Source organism: Castor canadensis, chromosome 7, assembly GCF_047511655.1.
Source record: "Castor canadensis chromosome 7, mCasCan1.hap1v2, whole genome shotgun sequence".
Lineage (NCBI taxonomy): Eukaryota > Metazoa > Chordata > Mammalia > Rodentia > Castoridae > Castor > Castor canadensis.
In genome coordinates, this window is record NC_133392.1 from 162,349,405 (window position 1) to 162,370,187 (window position 20,783).

The window sequence follows — 20,783 nt, forward strand, 5'->3', positions numbered from 1 at the left end:
CTGTGTTTATCTAATCGAAGTTCAGTTGTTAAAAAACAGTGAATTTCACATAGTCTGAGCTATTTTCTCATCCATCTTGTGTTAACTGTCCCCACAACAGATCAAATGAGTCTAGAAACATGTTGCACTGAGGTGTCTGTTTTCTTTCCTCCTTTTTTTTTTGGGCAGTGCTGGGGTTTGAACTCAGGGCCTATCATTTGAGCCACATCTCCAGCCCTCTCCCTAACATTTTAAAGAGTGGAAGAGGGGTTGGGGATTTAGCTCAGTGGAAGAGCACTTGCCTGGCAAGTGCAAGGCCCTGAATTTGGTCCCCAGCACTGAAAAAAAAATTTAAAAAATGAAAAAATAGAAAAAAAAGCAAAATAAAGAGTAGAAGGGCCCTCATTTTGGCTTCCTCCATGATTGGACTCAAGGCTTGCATTTGGGACAGATCACCACAGAAATGTGTCCTGGGGCCTTCATTGGCAAGTGTCTCATGCTGTTCACAATGCTTAGAGGGACTGACCAGGGTCTTTTTGCCTTTTCTGCCTTTCTCTCACCACTCGTAGGTGTTAAAGCTACATTTCAAATCCTGCTTTTCCTGGAGGTGACTTTCAATAAGTTGGTACTGAGATTCTGCTGGGTTTGGTGAATATATAGCATGTTACCCTGTTTATAGCCCACACCTAATGCGGAGGGGCAGACGGGTCAGGCTTTTTTGGAATTAGCGAGAAGCCAAAACTGATAGGTTTGTGGGGACCCTGCCTCTTTTTCTCTTCTCTTCTCTGTTTTTCTATCCCCATTTGCTCCTCTTTTTCCTTCCCTCCCCCCCCACCCCAGCCCTGTTGGCCTGTTAGGTAAGACCTCGGTATGAGTCCATGCAGGTTTCCAAATTCATGGCACTGTTGGCCACTATGCCACTTAAAGTTCCCTGTATTCAGTTGTGAGGTCAGAAAACTGAGCATTGATGTCTAAGGAACTCAGTAGCCATTTAAAAAATAATACTCATAAATTGCAGGAAAATATATTTTATTCTTTTTTTAAATTTTTTTACCTTTTCTTTTATTCATATGTGCATACAATATTTTATTCTTAAATAGCTTCAGTTATTAACTAATGGACCGTACAGCTCCTAAACCTTCAGAATCAAATTGGACTACACCTGTCTGTCTTCCTGTGCCATGTTGGTATTCATGCTGTCCTTGCTTTTTATCAAAGCAGCCATGCCCCCCTCCCTTAGGATGTGACATCATCAGGAGTGTGTAGCACCATCTGCTGTTGGGACTGTGTACTTCTCCAGCTAGCTACTCCCTTCCTGTCCAACTTTGAGAGCTGAAATTTAAATGGCTCAGTTGGCCAAAGTAGTCATTGTGATCTGGTGGCGTTGTGTTCCCATGAGGTTTTCTGCCCACTGAAAGGAAGTGTCTGGCTGCAGGTGGAAGGAGTTGGATCTTCTGTCACCAGAGGAATGATCATGGGATGTTCAGAAAGATTGTGGATGATGATATAAAGGGGCCTCACTAGCATTGTGCTTCTAGGAAAGAAGTTAATTTATCATCTAAAAAAGTAGTTAAAAGTTGACTTTTAGAAGACAGCCTGTAGTTTTTCTTTTTTCTTTTCCCCATGGAACTAGGGTTTGAACTCAGGGCTTCACAATTGCAAAGCAGGAACCCCACCACTTGAGTCACACCTCTATTCCATTTTATTATGGTTATCTAGGATTACAGGTGTAAGCCACCAGCACCTGGTTGTAGTTTTTCTTGGCAGGTGACCTGAGACCATACTTGATTTGTCAAAGTACCAAGGGTCTACCTTCATTAGGTGCCCTCTCTCTCCTTCCCCCTCCCCCCTCCCCCTCCCTCTCCTTCTCCTTCTCCCTCCTGTGTGTGGAGAGACACTGGCTTGTGCACTGCAGGTATGAAGCAGCATCCTCAGCATCACCCCCTCAGTGCCAGTGGCATACCCCCCAAGTTGTGATAACCAGTGTTCCCCAAAACTCAGTCACTATCCCTCTTTGGCTGTCAAAAAGCATCTGAATGGGACATTAGTTTTTCAATCAAAGGAGTGTCAGTGTTTCAAATAGGCTGACTGTAAGAGGGTGCTAACTAGAAATGAAGCACAAGTGACACACACCAGCCATGCAAGCAGTGTAGCACCTGAAGGCCAACTGAAGCAGTACTTAGGGAAACCTGACTGATTTAGAGCCTCCTGCCCCAGGGGAAGCTGGCTAGGGAGCCACAAGGCAGTTGCCTGGAGCAAGCCCTAAACTTTAATGACAGGCCCACTGAGCAGACCTAAGTGCCTTTCTCATTGCTGAGCTCTCAGTGGTGAAGTCCTGGGGTCTTGCACCCCATCCACCACCTGAGAACCTTACCCACAGACCACACTCCTCCCCATCCTCAAGGACTCTCCCTCTCCCTCTCCCTCATTGTGTAGCCCAGACTGACCTCGGACTTGATCCTTCAGCTTTTGCTTCCTAAGTCCTGGGATTACAGATGTGTGACACCATACTCAGCTCCTTCTACTGTTTTTTGACACAACCTTGTAAGGTGGTGGGGATATTCGGTAATGTTGTTAAACAGAAACATATTAAAAAGATTCTACAGTTGCCTCTTATTTTTAGAGGCCCTTTTATCTGTTGATCATTCGTGTTCTGGAGAACTGCATTATTACCTGATTTATGTGTTTTGGCCCCATGTCTGATACTGCTGTGACTCACACTTCAGCTAGTTTGATGGTGCATAGCAAAGGGATAGAGACTTATATAACTTAACTTGGAGAAAGGAGTTCATCACTGTATTACAGATGTCAATTGTTGCTGGCCAACGTGCTTCCCTCCCAGTGACCCCATCCCTGTCCCTGCAGTAGAGGCAGCACCTTCAGGACTCACTGCATCCTGTTCAGTGCCACAGTGGCCTGTTTCTCCTGGCCTGAGGACAGTGAGTGAGTGAGCTGGTACAGGGGACTCACCTAGAGACAGGCAGGCCTGGCTACACTTGATGGGTTCGGGGTGGAGAATTATAGGCTGTGTTGGACTACTGACCAAATGACAGTGATAAGTTAAGAGGGAGGATGGTAGCAGAGTAGGGAAAGGGCACCACAAGATGTAGAGGAAGGTCCTGTGAGTAGCCTGCCTGGATCCTGACTCTGCCTCCATTGCCTTTTTACGGCCCAGCTGTGCTTCCTGTCCTCTGGTCCTGCCAGAGTCCACTTCTTTCCCACTTTGAAAGCCTTAGCTAGACTAGGTAAATACTGGGGGGGCAACAGGGTGGGGAAGGAATCAAGAGGAGTTTTAATTTTTAATTTCTAGAATTAATCATTTCTCAAATGATGTAAGTTATTAATACCCATTTTTTTCTTTAAGGTTTATTCCTTGTAAACATGATTTTGAGACATATTGGACAGTTTATTTACTTGGTGAAAAGCATGAAGTAACTAAAAATCAGAGTATACTGTCCACACACCTGACATTTTTAGTTGTTTCTAAGGTGCCTCTGTCAGAAGGTTCAATACATGGCTCTTTCCTGTCTTTTCTGAATCAATGTTATTTTAAATTTCACTTTTTTATGTTTGTTTATTTATGGAGGTATTGGGGCTTGAACTCAAGGCTTTGTGCTTCCTAGGCAGGTACTCTACCACTTGAACCATGTCCCCAGCCATGTTTTGCTTGAATTATTTCTCAGGTAAGATTTTTGCATTTTTGCCTGGGCTGGCCTTGGACTTCGGTTTTCCTGCCTGTGGCTTCCTGCATAGCTGGATCCCAGATGTGCACCACCGTGCCTGGCTTATTGATTGAGATGGAGCCTCACTAACTTTTTGCCTGGGCTGGCCTCAACCCACAATCCTCCTGATCTCTGCTTCCCAAGTAGTTGGAATTACACAAGTGTGAGCCTCTGCACTTTTTTTCTTTTTTCAGTACTGGAACTTGAACTCAGAGCCTCCACCTTGAGGCACTCCACCAGCCTTGTTTTTGTGAAGGGTTTTTTGAGATAGGGTCTCAAGAATTATTTGCCTGGGTTGGCTTTGAATCCTGATCCTCCTGATCTCTGCCTCCTGAGTAGCTAGGATTACAGGCGTGAGTCACTGTCACCCAGCTTCTGCACTTTTTGAAATAAGGTCTTGCTATGCAGTTCAGGCTGGCCTTGAACTATGTAGGCCAGGCTGGTCTCAAACTCACAGACATCCTGTATTTGCCTCTAAGTGCTGAGATTACAGACAAGATCCACTATGCCCCATAGGGTTTTGGTTTTAAAAGAAAAATGAACTGTTGTTAGAACGTACATTTTCATTTGGCCCAGTTTATCACCAGAGTGTATTAGGTAGTATTGGGAGGAGGCAAACAAGTTCATGACAGGAGAAAGTTTGTTGCTAAGCAAACATTTGGGTTGCTGCTCTGCCCCAAATACAGTACTCAGCATGCAGTGGGGAGCTGGGTACAGAGCTGAGCAGGAGCTATGCTCTAGACCCTTCTGCTCCTCCTACCCTCAACAGCACCTTCAGTTCTCTGTGAGGCTAAGGAGGTCACTTGTCCACTCCTGTGGTGCCCCGTAGCCAAGAAAACAAACACCAGGTGGCTCCCTTACCCAGGTTAGGTTTGAGGTTCACCTTCCTCACCTGAAAATTCAGGGACCTAATGTTTACTATTCCTGTTGCACTTGCTTTTAGTCATTCTTCATTAGTAAATAACTTGGATGGAATTTGGCTTCATAACCTGGTTTTCTTACATTCAGCAAGCTGCTTTTGCAGTACTGGGATTTAAACTCAGGGCCTTGTACTTGCTAGATAGACACTCTACCACTTGAGCAACAGCCCCAGCGCCCCCAGCCCCTCAGCAAGTTTCTTGGCAAATTTCTACAGCAAATGAATTCTATCTTACTGGAATATTTGCATGCTTAAAGCTTAGGAAGGAAAATCTGGGGCTGAACAGAAATGTGTGTATCTTCCTTAAAACAGGTTTTGTAGTGAGTGTTTCAGCTTCTTTACTGTGATTCCTTCCCCTCTTTTTTGCAAGCCTTGGAAGAGAACCCAGGGCTTCTTGCATGCTAGGCAAGCACCCCATTACTGAGTCCTCCCCCACAAGTCTCCATAACTGTCAAACTTAAGAGAGAAGTAACAGTTGGACTAAGCATTCCAGGAATGGAGACAAGTTAATTTATTGTCCCAACATAGAAGTGGCAGAGTTTGTCAGCATTTATTTTAGGTAGGTAAGATATTGTTGTGTTTTGTTTTTAAATAAAGTCTTCACTATGTAGTTCAGACCAGATTGGAACTCCTGGCCTCAAATGATGTACTTACCTCAGCCTCCTGTGCTCAGTTAAGACATCTTGATTAGTGGGAATAAGTCCAAGTCTAGGAACTTTATACTACTGATTGTTCCTTAGAACTCTGCCTAGATGTCAGCACAGGAGAGCGACCTTCTTTGCCCACCCTTTGTTAACGATCCGCATCTACCCAGTTCTACTTTGTGCCTTCCTCAACTGGGAAGTAAGCTCCCTAACAACAGAGCCAAGTCCCATTTTCTGTGAGTTGCAGCTGCAATGCCTGCTATGGTAGGAGCTTGGTAAATAGTTGTTGAGTGAGTGAATGAAAGCCACACATGTGAGCCCTGGCCTTTTTATTATGGGTTTATGTTTTAGCAATTCTGTTTTAGTACTGTTACTGTTACATATGTATTCAGCTCCAAGCATACATTCCTGCTTCTCTCACCCTGGCCCTAACTGCTGCTTGGCACAAGGTCAGCCTCTCAAGGTGCTTCTCCCACAGTGGCCACAAAACACAGAGGACCCCCCAGTAGCCTGAGGCATGGCTTCCGAAGTTCCTTCTTCCTTTTAGTTCCCTTCTAAAGCACAAGCTGCTTAGAGTCCAAATCAGAATACTTTCTGTGCTTCGCGCCGGTTCTTACAGAAAATACAACACTCATGTCTTTGGCTACTAAAACTTGGGAAGTGTGTTGTTTTTTGTTTTGTTTTTTTGGTACCAGAGTTTGAACTCAGGGCCTCACATTTGTTAGGCAGGCAGTCTCCCACTTTAGCCATTCCACTAGCCCTTTTTTGTGTTGGGTATTTTCAAGATGGGGTCTCAAGGAACTGTTTTCCTGGGCCAGCTTCAAACCTTGATCTTCCTGATCTCTGCCTTCTGAGTAGCTGGGATTACAGGCATGAGCTACTGGTTCTCAGTCCCACCCCACCCCCCTTTTTGACTAGGGACAATTTTTTTTTTAAGTTGTTTCTAATTGTTCAAGCCAAAAAGGTTTCTAGCAATTAGAGATTAGTGGTCCAGATCTGGTAGAGTGGTGCAGTCACCTGGCACTTGGCCTCTCTGGATCTCCTGACTCAGACCACTTGAGGAGGAGCATCTGGGAATGTGGTTGATAAGGCAGAGGCTCTGAAGTAGCTAAGCTAAGAAGGTTGGTTTTCTTCTGTAGGAATATCTGAAGACTTTGGAGCGGAGGAGTCACATGTCAGAGCTGTCCTTCAGGAAGATAAATTAGGCAGTAATATTAAAATGGATTGAAGAAGAAAAGGGGGGGTGGAGATGCAGATTAGTGGTAGGCTAGGAAGAGCTAGTGAGCTGGGAGGAGGCTGGGTATGGGGTGAGCACCAGGCGGCGAGGGGGCATTGATGGGATACAGTGGCAACTCTGTGGGAGAAGATTTTGGTCTGTTGGAGGGGAGTGGCGGGACCCTCAGTGGATTTGGAAGGGAAAGACTTGCTGTTTCTCTGGAGAGTGTGAATGTGAAAACATGGATGCTTTTTTTTTTTTTTTTTTTAAACCGGGGTAAAACTAAAGTTGGAAGGAAGTTATGTCTTTTCTGGTCATAATACATAGTTACTACTCTTTAGGGCAAGAAAAAAAAAAAAGACTTTCCAATACAACTTTTCCCCAAAGGTTTACTGTATCCCATGTGTACACCACAGTGAAGTGGCTGCTGGGGGTGGGGAGCTTGCAGTGAACACAGAAAGCACAGGTAATTTGAACATAACTGAGTGCTTTAGAAATAATGCTATTCAGCAGTTGAGCTTAGCCAGACTACTTAGGAGGGAGTCATCAGAGCTCTGCTTACCTCAGACCTTGATGTTGCAATGGAAGCCACAGTATGTTCTTCCATTTTTTCAGGGTCTCAAGAAATGTGGGACAAACATGAGACTCCAGTATCCAAATGTGTGAAATGGTTGTACGGTGTGGCACTGGCAGTCTGGCTGGCCCGTGTGCACACAGAACCTCAAGTGAGTCATGAGAAGACAGTCCTTGAAGAACCATAGACGGCACTGCATGGTGGAGTACTGAGGCTTTGGAGCAAGTGTCCCAACTTCAATGACCTGCTCTTCACTCAGGGCAGGAGGCTGTGACAGTGGGATCATCCTTTACACACTCATCACAGTGTGTCGGTCTACTTTCGAAGCCCCCTTCGCAGACATCTGCCTTTTATTTGCCAAAGTAAAGTTTTGTCCTCAGTCTGAGGCAGCCTGTAAAGCTGTGCTTATCTTCACGTGAATCTGAGCTTTCAGGAGTTGTGTGGTTTGCTTTTCTGTCTCTGTCTTGGTCTGTAACAGGTGCAAGCAGCAAGGGTTCCTCTTTGGTCACTAGTCTATGAGGAAAGTGTTCTGGTGCTATAAAGTTCAAGGCAGCTTGTCACTGGAGAATTTGAGCCTTTGGTGCACTGAGGATTACAGGACTCAGACCCAGCTGGACCAAAGCCTGCATTGACCTGACCCCCACACAACTATTGCCTTGCAAAGGAACAGTGTATTGATTCTGGAGAGATTGCTTACTTCGGTTTCTGTTGTTCTCTGGCACCAGTAAAAAAATCATGAGACATACAAAAAAGTGAACTGGAGTCAAGAGTTAAAGAAATCAAAGAAGTCGATGAGCTCTGTAAGAGATGAGAACTGCCAATGGGGACTGTAAAGTGTGATTAGTATTTTAAAAGCTTTAATGGGGTTGATGGACTGGCTCAAGTGATAGAGTGCTTGCCTAGCAAATGCAAGGCCCTGAGTTGAAACCCCAGAACCATCCCCCCACCCCCAAAAAAAGCTTTAATGTTGCCAGGTGCCAGTGGCTTAACATCTGTATCCTAGTTACAGATGGCAGAGATCAGGAGGATCACCCAGGTAAATAGTTCACAAGACCCTATCTAGAAAAAACCCCTTACAAAAAAGGGCTGGGAGTATGGCTTAAGTGTAGAGCATGTGTCTAGCAAGTGTGAGGCCCTGAATTCAATCCCTGTACTGCCAAACAAACAAAAGCTTTAAAGAAAAAGATGTATTATGCATGAAAAAATGGAGCATTTCAAAAGATGGAGGCTACAGAAAAGCACTGAAAGGAAATGGTAGAGATTAAAATCACAGATGGACATTTTCTTCAGCTTATAGCATGGTCCAAAAAGGAATTGGTGGAAGTGATGTCAGGTCAGTGAGTAGAAAAGGGAATTGCCACAACAAAGACAGCATAGTATTCAAGAGCAGTGGGCAATAACACATTGTTTAACATGTATGTAATTGGGGTCCAAGAAAGAAGAGGGGCAGAAGGAATGTTTGAAGAGCCGGTGGTTAAGAATTTTTCAGTTAAATGAAGACTACTAACCAGGGTCTGTGAACCTCAAGAGACCATACCCAGACATATCAAAGTCAAACTGCTGAAAAAGAATGTTTTGAAGGTAGGTTTAGTAAAGAGAAACAAGGAATTATCCCACTGTTTTTTTTCTTTTTTTTTTTTTTTTATGATGATACTAGTGTTTGAATTCAGGGCCTATACCTTGAGCCACTCCACCAGCCTTTTTTGTGATGGTTTTTATCTGAGATAAGGTCTCTTGAATTATTTGCTGGGGCTGGCTTTGAATCACGATACTCCTGATCTCTGCCTCCTGAGTTCCTAGGATTAGGTGTGAGCCACTGGTGCCCACCCATATCCCACCTTTTTTGTTAGGAACTGTGCGTTGAGAAGACGGTTGAGTAATGTCCTGAAAGGACTGGATTCTCCATCCAGCATTCCATACCCACTGAACATAGTTTTCTAAAGGAAAGGTTGAAGAGAGCGTTTTTTTAGACACAAGCTGTGGGGTTCATTGCCAGAGGAGCTGGTCGCTCTGTGAGAAAGGATGTTCTGTTGACAGAAATCTATAAAATCCCTACTGCACACTGCAAGTTTCTGATGCTAGGGTTCCCGGTCGGGTGCACTCTCCAGCAAGGCTCCCCTCTCTTCTTAGGACAAACGAATATTTAGGGTGCCCTGGGCCACCTGCACTCCTCATTAACTGACTGCAAGTTAATGTGGAGACAAGTTAGGGTCTCCTATGATGCCTTCTCAAGTTTGGTAATTTGCTAGAACTAGAATTTAGGAGAGTGTTTTATACTTTATATACTTTTTATATAAAGTCCTGTTTCCTGTTGTCCCCCTCCTCACTCCCCCACCAGGAGTGTTGGGGACCGAACTGAGAGCCTTGAGGTTGTTAGATGAGCACTTGGCAACTACTGAGCTACATCCCAGCCCTGGCTCTTTTTTCCCCCCCCCCTCTCTTGTTGGTGGTTCTGGGGGCTCAACTCAGGCCTCACACTTGCTAGGTGGGCACTATATTACTTGAACTGTGACACCAGCCCTAATTGCTTTGGTCAGTTTTGAGATAAGATGTCCTTTTATTGTTTGGGTTGGCCTGAGTGGCCTGAACAGCTGTCCTATTTGTGGTTTTCCTAATGTAACTAGGGATGACAGGCATGTACCATCATTCCCAGCCTTTGGTTGAGATGGAGTCTTGTGAACTTTTTGCCCAGGTTGGTCTCAAACTTTGATCTTCCCCATCTGTCCCTCCTGAGTAGCTAGGATTACAGGCTTGAGCCACCACGCCTGGTCTGGCATGTGTTTTTATCATGGTCTTTTTAGTCTTGACGTACTTCCTTCCATTCTGCCACACCAAGATTATTTCCTGTGTTAGACTTCAGTGAATGATTTCTCAAAGGAGCCCTGAGGCTCTTTAATAGGAATAGTTTTTGCACAATCAATATATGGTCTTTGCTTCCACATGCCTTCAGCTGACCAAGAGTCAGGAGATGTGAACGTATATGTTTGTGTGTATGTTAGCATACTCACAGGAATCCATAAAGAATGTCAGTTTACACAGAACCCAGAGGGCTCTTCCTCACCCTCACCTGTTCTACATTTCACCTTCCTTCTCTGCTCTCTGAGCCCTTCTTTCAAGTACATTGTGTCTTAATTCATTTTGCTCTGTTGTACATACACACACCAACGTGGAGCTTAACTTTCAGACCTCTCTAACTGTTCTTTTTTGCCCTCAGAATAGCCCCACCTTTGCCGTGTATCTGTTCTGTTTTGGTCTTGAATCCACAAGTTTTTTTCCTTTTCTTTTTCTTTTTGAAGTGCTGGGGTTTGAACTCAGCTTCATGCTCAGAATTGTAGATAAATAATGATGTGTACTTATTTATTCTTCCATCTTGGGGTTATGTTGCATAGAAGAAATCATTCCCAACAAATGTACCTTTGCCTTATTTTATTTTACCTTTTTTTTTTTTTTTTTTTTTTTTTTAAGTTATGAGACAGGGTCTTGTTATATGGTCCAGACTGGCCTCAAACTCATAATCCTCCTGCAAGAGCGGGGATTAAAGTCCTACACCATCATACCCAACTTGATTTGAATTTTTTTTTTTTTGGTGGGTCTGGCGTTTGAACTCAGAGCCTCATGCTTGCAAAACAGGCACTATACTGCTTGAGCCACACCTCCAGTCCACTTTGCTCTGGTTATTTTGCTTGTGCTGGCCTCGAACTGTGATCCTCCTGTTTTCAGTCTTAAATGGCTAGGATTGTAGGCTTGAGCCACCTGCACCTAGCTTGATTTCAAAATCTTTTTTTTTCTTTTTTGGTACTGGGGTTTGAACTCAGGGCCTTACACGTTGAGTCACTCCACAGCCCTTTTTTTTTTTTTGATGAGTTTTTTCAAGATAGGGTCTTGTGAATTCTTTTCCCGGGCTGACCCTGAACCACAATCCTCCTGATCTCTGCCTCCTGAGTAGCTGTGATCTCAGGTGTGAGCACTGGCACCTGGCTTGATTTGAAATTTCATGCAGCTTTTAACAAATTCTAAAAAGGGGCTGGGGCATGCTCAAGTGGTAGAGTGCCTGCCTAGCAAGCAGGAGGCCCTGAGTTCAAATCCCAGTACCAATCCCCAAAAATGCTCAAGAGGATTCAGTTTCTAGATTATGAAAAATATTAAAGATTGATACCATCAAATACAGTATTTGATACTTACAGTCTCAGGCTAAAATGTACACGTACAAAGAAGTTAGTCACACTAATAGTTGACATTGCCAAATTAGCTCTACAGAGGCAAAATATAGGCTCAATTGATTTTTTTTCAAGAACCTTGGAAAAAGGTTCCCAGTCTTCTGGGGGTTTTTTGTATGTATATTTTTTTGTTGTTTTTGAGACAAGGTGTTGCGATAGCCCAGGCTGGCCTTGAACTTGTAATGCTACTGCCTCAGTGCTGGGATTACATGCATGTCCCACCTCACCCAGCCTAAGGCACCCAATCTTTAACATAGCAATGCCTTCTTTGGAAATCTAACCAAATACAACCATGAAAATGGACTACCTTGCAGTTGAATTTCTGAAGGCCGTGTGAAGGTGTCCACAGGTGCCCATGTTGAATGTCCACTAAAATGGCTTCTTATGTTACTTTTCCTGGCTGCTGGGCACCAGGATGCAGGTCTGATGAAACTTACTGGTTCTCCATTTTACTCTAATCTCTAGAGAACATACAATTAGCCAGGTCTGTGGTACATTTTCTAATTCAGTCCCTCGTGCCCCTACACTGTGTTCTCTCTTGGCCATTGCATGTATTTCCAAGGCTTCCTCCAAATCAGAGCCCCCCACAAGACCAGCCCTTCTTGATTTTTTTGAGGGGAGGAGGTGGGGTGGTATGATACGAGGGTTTGAACTCAAGGCCTCACGTTTGCCTACTTTCTTACATTATTGGTATTCAAAAGGCATTTCTTTTTCTGGTGGTACTGGAATTTGAACTCAGGATTTCATGCTTGCTAAGCAGGCTTTCTATCACTTTAGCCACTCTGCCAGCCCTATTTGTGTTGGATATTTTTGAGGGAGGGTCTTGAACTATTTGCTGGGGGCTGGCTTCAAGCCGTGATCCTCCTGATCTCTGCCTCCTGAGTAGCTAGGATTACAGGCGTGAGTCACTTGGTGCCCAGCTTAGAAGTATTTTGTGAATGAATAGGTGTTCAGAGGATTTGATCAATAAAACCTGACTTCAAACATTAGCATTTGAGAGATAAACTGGGGGATCACTCCTGTAATTCTAGCTACTTCGGAGGGTGAGATCAGGAGGTTTGAAGTTTGAGGCTGGCTCAGGCAAATAGTTCATAGAACCATATCTCTAAAATAACCAGAGCAAAAAGGACTGGAGATGTGGCTCAAGCAGTAGAGTGTCCACTTTGCTCAAATCCCAGTTCCACACACACAACACACACACACACACACACACACACACACACACACACACACACACAAATAAATAAATAAATAAATAAATAAATAAATAAATAAATAAATAAATAAGAGGTCGCCAGAGGCAGCCCTAAACAGTGTTAGGAAGGAAGCAAAGGAAGTGAGAGCTGCACTGGTTCTCTCTCCTGTTCTGGAAGCCTTGCACAGTGTGGTGTGCATAGGCTTCTTGTCCACAGAAGACAGAGCCCACACTTCAGAGCAGGCTGCCACAGATCTAAAATAGCTCTGTTGTCCATGTGATAAAATTTGGAATATTTAAAGTTTTCTGAGTGCTGGATTTGCTCATAAAATTGAGGGTAAATTTACATTTACTCTCATTGATGTTTTGAATTTTAACTATTTTAAATTTTGACTAAAAGTGGTTCCATAAATTTTTTTATTTTTTGGTGATGGGTTGGAACTCAGAGCCTTCTGCATGCTCAGCATGTACTGTTCCACTGAGCTCCCCTGCCCTTTAAAGCTTTTTCTTGAAATTGATCTCTTTTCTTATCCTAGTTTCCCAATGGATTGCTTTTTAAAAAGATGAAAGAGTCCCAGCCAGTATTTGCACACCCACAGCAGGCCAGCAGAAGCTAGTCCTTAGCGCACTCTTGTTGCATACTTCCTAGCTGGCAGTGGTCCTTCTCCCACCCACCTGCCTGGGGTGCCTGGCCATAGGCTCTGGCCATAATACTTCAGTATCTAGTAGGCTTTGCTTTTATTAAGTCCCCAGTTTTCTTTAAGGATGGTACTCCTGGCTTAGGCTCACCTTATTGTGGGACCAGTAATATTGTTCTCAGCTATTAATGCTGTGTACTGGGTAGTCAGTGGAAGGACTCTCCTTTTTAGCCAGAATGAGTTGAGAGTGCTGTCTGGAATCTAGGCTCAGAGGTTCACAGAGGATCTCTGGTGGGACAGCAAGCAGTATACTTACTCTGCCAAAACCTTGATATAAAAGCCGGAGGTAGCACAATGCACATGTCGTCACTTACTTTCTTCTGAAAGAAGAGGGAACTTGAACTCTGCTTTATGACTTCAGCCACAAGGCAATCTAGGCATTTCAAATAGAGCACACCAGGATCTATTTTTGTGACTAGTTTTTCTTTTTTTTCCCTTCTATTTGTTTACTTTTTTGGGGGAAGGGCAGGACCAAAGTTTGAACTCAGAGCTTTGTGCTTACAAAGTAGGAACTCCACTTGAGCCACACCTCCAGCTCATTTTGCTCTGGTTATTTTGGAGATGGGGGCTCGCAAACTATTTTACCCTGGCTGGCCTCAAACCACAATCCTCCCAATCTTAGCCTCCCAGGGAACTAGGATTACAGGCTTGAAGTCCTGTACCCAGCTTGTTTTTTTTTTTCTTTATGCACACACCACATAATACATTTGATCAAATTCAGTGCCCCTCTATTACTCTTTCTCATCCCATCTCCCCCCATTTTTCTTTTCATACCTATCTCTTACTGTGAAAAAATGCCTGGAAGTGTCTATATTTACAGAGGAATAATTTATTACTCTCGCTTTAGAGGAAAAAGTCTCACCTAGGCCAGTATTGCCTCCTGGGAACACCGGGTAGTGGTTGCAGCTGGGCACAGCTGCTGCTGACACCTGGAGGACAGAGGCCAGGCCACTGTTGAGCCACCTAACAGCAACGGACAACCCCCCAACCAAGAATAACCTCACCTAAAATCACATCAGTGGTGCCAGGTTGAAAACCTGGTTCAGAGCAAGGGAAGTTAATGCCTGAGACATGCACTGGTGGGACTTTCCTTGCAGCGAGGTCTCTTGAGGCAGAGATAGTTTGCATTTACTGTTTAACTTCTGTGTTCCACAACTTCTACTTCCACACCCACCTTTTCTTTTTTGGGGTGAAGTTCACATAGTATAAAATTAAACCATTTAATAGAGAACAATTCAGTAGAATTTAGTATGTTCACAATGCTGTGCAACCTCCTCCTCTACTTGATTCTACATTTGCATCGCCCACAAAGGAAACCCGGTATCCACAGCCCCCTGGCAAGCACCGTTTGCCTCCTTTGGATAGCTCATAAATGCAGTCATGTAACTGTAATGCAGCATTTTGTGTCTGGCTGCCTTACTGAATACAGTGTTTACGAGGTTCATCCATGTTGTAGCATCTGGTTTGTTCCTTGTGACTGACTGATATGCCTCTGGCTAGTAATTGTGACTTCTGTGACCATAATGTGTACTTGTATTGGGTCCTTATTTTGATATAGCTCTGGCTGACTGTGAACTTGCCATCCTCTTGCTCCAGCCTCTGGAGTGCTGGAATTACGGAAGCATTGGGTTTATAGGCATGCCTCACCATGCTCTGCTCTTGTTTTCAGTTCTTTTGGGTATATGTCTCAATGTGGAATTGTTGAGTCAAACGGTAATTACATGTTTAACTTTTCAAGGAACTGTCCCAAGTGTTTTCCTGCCATAGCCACTTTTACTACCAGAGATGCACGCGCTTACAGGATCATTTCAAGGTTAAACTTTGTTAAGTAAATGCCTTAGAATTCACAGTTGGTGTGTGTTTGGGGGGCTCCTGACCCCTGACTAGGTGTGTGTGCATGCGGGTTTGTAGATCCAGAAGTTCCTGAATTGATGAGTGGGTGGTAGGTAACCTGTGGGATGGCCAGAAGTGGTCTTTTCACACAGTTCATGTGGGGAGAATATTACAAAATATCTTTACATGTTTGGAGCCTATTTTCTGGGAAAGTGCAAGGAGATGTTTCAGAAGAAATTATAATTGAACATTTCCATTCTGACTGATGTGTTGAGATGGGTCAAGAGCCTCCTCTGTGACCTCTGTGGTCATTCCAGACTGCTTCCTGGACAGCAGGCCAAGGCAGCAGGTGGAACAGTGTGGGTTGGAAATGTCCCCATGTAGGATTACCCAGAGCTAGGGAATAGCCCGCCAGTGACCTTTAGAGATGTGGACAGAGTGCTCTGCACCGAGGAGCCAAATGGTACATTTTGGTCATAACCTGAATACCATATAAACATAATCTTTTCTATTTTCTGTTGTTACAGACAAACTTACATGTGTTGGAGATCAGATTGGAAGCACTTCTGAATCAAGGTAAGTTCACGTATATATTTGATACTCATCGGTTTTTAAAATACAGCTTCTAAGCTGGGCACGATGGCTCACACCTGTAATCAATCCTAGCTACTTGGGAGGCTGAGACTGGAAGGATTGCATTTTGAGACCAGTCCAGGCAAATAGTTCATGAGACCCTACTGCCAAAATAAGCAGGGCAAATGGACTGGAGTCAGGCTCAAGTGGTAGAACACATGCTTTGCAAGCCTGAAGCCCTAAGTTCAAACTCTGGTTCCAAGCCAAGCCCTGAGTTCAAACCACCCCCACCAAAACAACAAAAAAAAAACTACAATGTTTAAATTTTTTCTTCACAGTTTCTTACTTGTGTGTGTGGAGGTGGATGTTGTGGGTAGAATCCAAAGCTCATGCCTGCTAAGTGTATACTCTACCACTGAGCAACACCCTAACTCAGGATTTCTTTAATAAACTAGGTTTTTGTTGTTGTTGTTATTGTTACACAGTTTTGCCTTTCTCCCTCCTCTCTTCTCTCCCTCAAAATAAATAAATAAATAAATAAATAAATAAACAAATAAACAAACAAACCAAAAGAATTGGGTCTTGTTATGTTGCTCAGACTGTACAACTTCCTGGACTTAGTTGATCTTTCTACCTTAGTCTCCTGAGTACCTGAGACTACAGGAGCCCCCTTTTTTTGTCCAAAATTCCAAACTTGATTTTCAGAATAAATTGATCCTCACTAAGATGCTTTCTTAAAAAGCTTCCATTCAGCGCTGGCACATGTCTATAGCCCCAGCTACTCAAGAGGCCCATTTGAGCCCAAGAGGTTAGGCCAGCCTCTTAAAAAAAAAAGAGAGAGAGAACAAGAAGCAGTTTCTATTCAGTGTTCAGCAGAAGACTTAAGGTTTCAGGAGATTGTGATTTGTGCTCTGGACTAGAACAGTGTTTCTCCATCTTTTTTTATTAGGAAACATGAAACTCCCCCACCCCCCAAAATCAATTGTTAGTTGGAATACCAACACCTGATAATAGGTCCATGAGCTCTCTCGAGGTTTCTCTCTCTCGCTCTCTCTCTCTCTCTCTCTCAGTTCTAGGGTTTGAACTCATGGCCTCATGCTTGCTAGGCTTGTGCTGGGTTTTTTCAAGATAGGGTCTCACAAACTATTTGCCAGGGCTGGATTTGAACCTTGATCTGCCTAATCCTCTGTTTCCCAAGTAGCTAGGATTATAGACATCAGCCACCAGTGCTCGGCATGGCTGTCATGAGTATGCAAAAACTCTCAATACTCAGTAAGAAAACATCCAAATTAAAAGATGCAAGTAACTTGAATAGGTGCTTCATGTACAAAGAAAGCAGATGAATAGATGTTCAAAATCATTAGACATTAGGAAAATGCAATTTGAAACACTGACATCCACTACAGATTTCTTAGGGTAACTAAAAGACCAAGCATTGGTTAGGTTCTGAGGAGCTAGAACTTCCTCCATTTTGGATTGGAGTGTTGGGACTATGAATCAACAGAACCTCCCACCCCATTTTGAAAACAGCATGGTAGTTTCTTAAAATGTTAAACACATACCTAATTGTGGTTTGGCCATAACCCTCCCGGGTGTTCTACCTAAAGAAATGAAAGACTTGTACATGCAGCAACATGTGTGAATTTCAAAGTAATTATGCTAAAAGGAGTAAGCCAGACTGTTACTTTATGATTCCATGAACATAAATTTCTAGAAAATGTAGGCTGATATTTTGTGATAGAACGCTCATTCATGGTTCCCTGGGAATGGGGCAACTTGGAGGGAGGGACAACAGGGACACGGGAAACTTTGCAGTTAGTGGATGTGTGCATTACCTAATATGGTCATGATTTCCTGGGTGTGCACATGTCCAGATGTTTTAAATTGTAATATTCCTTGTATGTCCCACCTCAATAACAGTGTTAGATGACACCAAACAATGAGAAAGCTGTGTGATCACTCCATTCAAGGTCTGATGAACTTGGGTCCTGCTAGTGCTGCAGGTATTCAGAATGTTTTTGCAGAAGGGTTACTCTTCTGACTAGGTGGGAAAAGTAGCAGGCATAGGGGGAGGTATATTTTTAACCATTACTTAAAATATTCAGATCAACATTTCTTGGTGTGTGTCTTTTTTTTTTTTTCCTTTGGTGGTACTGGGCTTTGAATTCAGGGCCTTGCTGAGCCATGCCTCCAGCCCTTCGGGTCAGTCTTTCTATAACTGCTCTCGGGTCATGTTCAATGAGTCTTGGCTGTAGTGGTGCATGTTGGTTTTCGTTGACTCTTTGTAGCAGTCAGTATCACCATTTCCACCTTCAGACAGTAAACAGGCATAGAGAGTTTAGGAGGCTTATTTAAGGTCACCTGGTTATGAGAGGTAAATTGGGATTGGGACCCTGGGCTGTGACTTTCCAACTGCAGACTATTGTGCTACCTCCCACCAGCAGGGTTGTTAAGTACCATGGACCTACCTATGCTAATTAAAACACTGTCCTTCATGGATTAAGTGAAGTGTGTGTGTAAACTGTGCTGGAGAGTAGAGTCTTCCCCAGTACTGAGGATTTATGGGCCCTTATAAAAGGTTCCCGGGGTTAGCCTCCTGTATTGTGTACTGTGTGGTTCTCAGTTTTCCTGCTGCTGTCCTGTGAGATCTTCCTTCTGGGTAGATGTCATTCATTTCTAAGACTCCATCAATCGTATACAAGGCTTGGCTCTGAGATACTAAAGTGGGGCTTTCTGTTTGGCCTCAACATGTCTGAAGGTGGTGTATTTGTTGACTGGTTTTTGATCATCTAGAGTACGCTAGGTTCTGTGTTGAACCCTGGTAGCAGAAAGAAGCCAGGTTAGCTGGGTATCGAGGTATATGCCTATAATTCCAGCACTTGGGAGGCTGAGGCAGGAGGATTGAAAGTTTGAGGCTCACCTAGACTACACAATGATGGATGAATGGATGAATGGATGGACGGATGAGGTCAGCAGGGGGTGAGTGACATGGAAGGACATGAGGCCTCCTGAAGAGTCAGATGGTCATTCCTCTATTTCCAGCCTGCTCCCTGAGCAGTGATTTTCCTTGGCTCACATGAATTGATGTTTTTGTTTTTGTTTTTGGTGGCACTGGAGTTTGAACTCTGAGTTTTGCACTTGTTAGGCAGTGCTTTACCTCTTGAGCCATACCTCTAAGCCCTAATTGCTGTTCGTACCTAAATTGCTCATATCTGGTAGGTAATTGAGCATGAAGAAAGTGACACTTGGGAGCCAGGAAGGCCTCATTGTTCTCTGTCTCTGCATTGGTAATGGATGGTTTGTGCCAGGCTGACCTGGCTCCTGCTCCTTGGACAGGTGTTGCAGCAAGTCACCTCATCTGCAGGAAGGTCTGTGAATCCTTAGACAGGAAGGCTGTGCTGTTCACCAAGGTAGCATGTGGCCACAGATAACATTTGACATGTCACTAGTCTCAATTGAACTTTAAGATGCAGCAGATCTTAAGATGTCATGTGAGAAATGACTGTGAAAGCCCTCTTTTGTAATTGCTTTATGTTGACTACATGTTGAAGTAATACTTTTGATATATTGGATAAGAATATTTTATTAAAATTAATGTTTCAGCCAGATGCTCGTGGCTAACACCTGTAATACTAACTACTCAGGAAGATTGTGGTTTGAGGTCAGCCCGAGGCAAATAGTTCACAAGACCCTATCTAGGAAATAAAAACCCAGTACAAAACAGGGCTGGTGGGGTGGTTCAAGTAGTAGAGCACCTGTTTAGCAAGTGTGAGGCCCTGAGTTCAAACCAGTACTGCAAAAAAAAAAAAAAAAAAAAACCCCGACCATTTCATTTTACATTAAAGGCCACTGGGAATTAGAAATGAATGTGTAGCTTATACTGTGTTTGCTTTGGTGGAAAGCATGAGGTTTGGGAGCGGGACTGGCTAGAAGAGATATATAAGCTGCGGTAAACACAGCAAAGGTTAGTGTGTTAATGAGGAAGTCATTTTGAGATGTTTCCTCTATAGGTAGAGAAACTACCAAGTACCTGCAGTAAGAAGAAAACAGTCTTCATAGCCCATCACATCTGTGCAATGAGTACTGGTCCAAATGAGTGATAGGAAGCAGGCTGTACAGGAAGTGAGATTATTTTTTTTGGGTCCTTTGATCATCACCAGCCAGTTACAGATTATTTTAGGGAGCCCAGCCTGGTGGTAGCTGAGTTGGAATCTAGGTTTTGTCTCGTAGTGGTAGTTTTCAACTAGTCTGTGAGTCCATTTGCTCGTGTCAACTATGTGGACAATCAGTGGGACCTGTGGTGGGGGTATGATGTTCTGAGACCACTGCCTTCACAGAGCAGCCCTGGGGGAACCACAGTGCTTGGACTCTTAAATGGTGCAATCACAGATTCTGTGAATCAGCTCTTCAGGTAGACATTGGGCTGTCATGCCTCTAGATTTTGCCATGGTTCTTAAGGACAGGGAGCATGCCTTTTTACCACCGTGTGCCCTGTTCCATAAAGATGCTTAGTAAACAAGAGCAAAGCAAGTAAATAGGTGTTTGTAGGTCTGGGGCTCACCCTGACACTAGCTTCATCAGGAAGCCAGCGGGCTATACTGTTCCCACTGTACAGAAGATGCTCAGGGTAGGCGGGGTTTAAGGACTCAAGGCTATTGAGCAAGAAGCTAGACACATTCAGGAGGAACTTGGGTGTTGGCTGATCCTCAGTCGGCTTCTGGTTCCTATCTATTGGGGAGGCCTGCAGGACTTAATCAGTTTTGAAAGGACCATACTTGATGCAGACTGTTCACCACGAGTAAGTCATCACTGCCTGATGAGACCACCTTTCACCACGTTAACAAAAGCACTCATCCATTCTGTTTGCATGGATGCTCTGGTGCTCTGCTCCACCTTACTTTGTTTGTTTGTTTCCTTTAGTGCTACCAGAGTTTGAATTCAGGGCTTCACATTTGCTAGGTAGGCACTCTACCATTTGAGTCAGTCCACCAACCCTTTTTTGTTGGCTATTTTCAAGACAGGGTCTCTTGAACTATTTGCCCAGGCTGGCTTTGAACCGAGATCCTCTTAATCTCTGCTGAGTAGCTAGGATTATAGATGTAAGCCACTGGTACCCGGTTCTAATTTTTTTCAATTTTTTCAATTAAAGGAACTCTTTAGTCTCAAGAAAAGTACACAATTATTGTACATTATTTCTGTTTTCCCAAAACACA

The 20,783-nt window shown here is 43.8% G+C and overlaps 1 protein-coding gene across 5 annotated transcripts in view; it reads left to right on the forward strand.

Moving 5' to 3' along the window:
* Nucleotides 1-20,783, forward strand: part of Gnb1 (G protein subunit beta 1) — a 73,343-nt gene that overhangs the window by 20,979 nt on the left and 31,581 nt on the right. For all 5 annotated transcript variants that reach the window (XM_074081576.1, XM_074081575.1, XM_074081577.1 and 2 more), the window contains exon 2: nt 15,525-15,573. The gene's annotated coding sequence lies outside the window, so the exon portion shown is untranslated. The remainder of the gene's footprint in view (nt 1-15,524; nt 15,574-20,783) is intronic.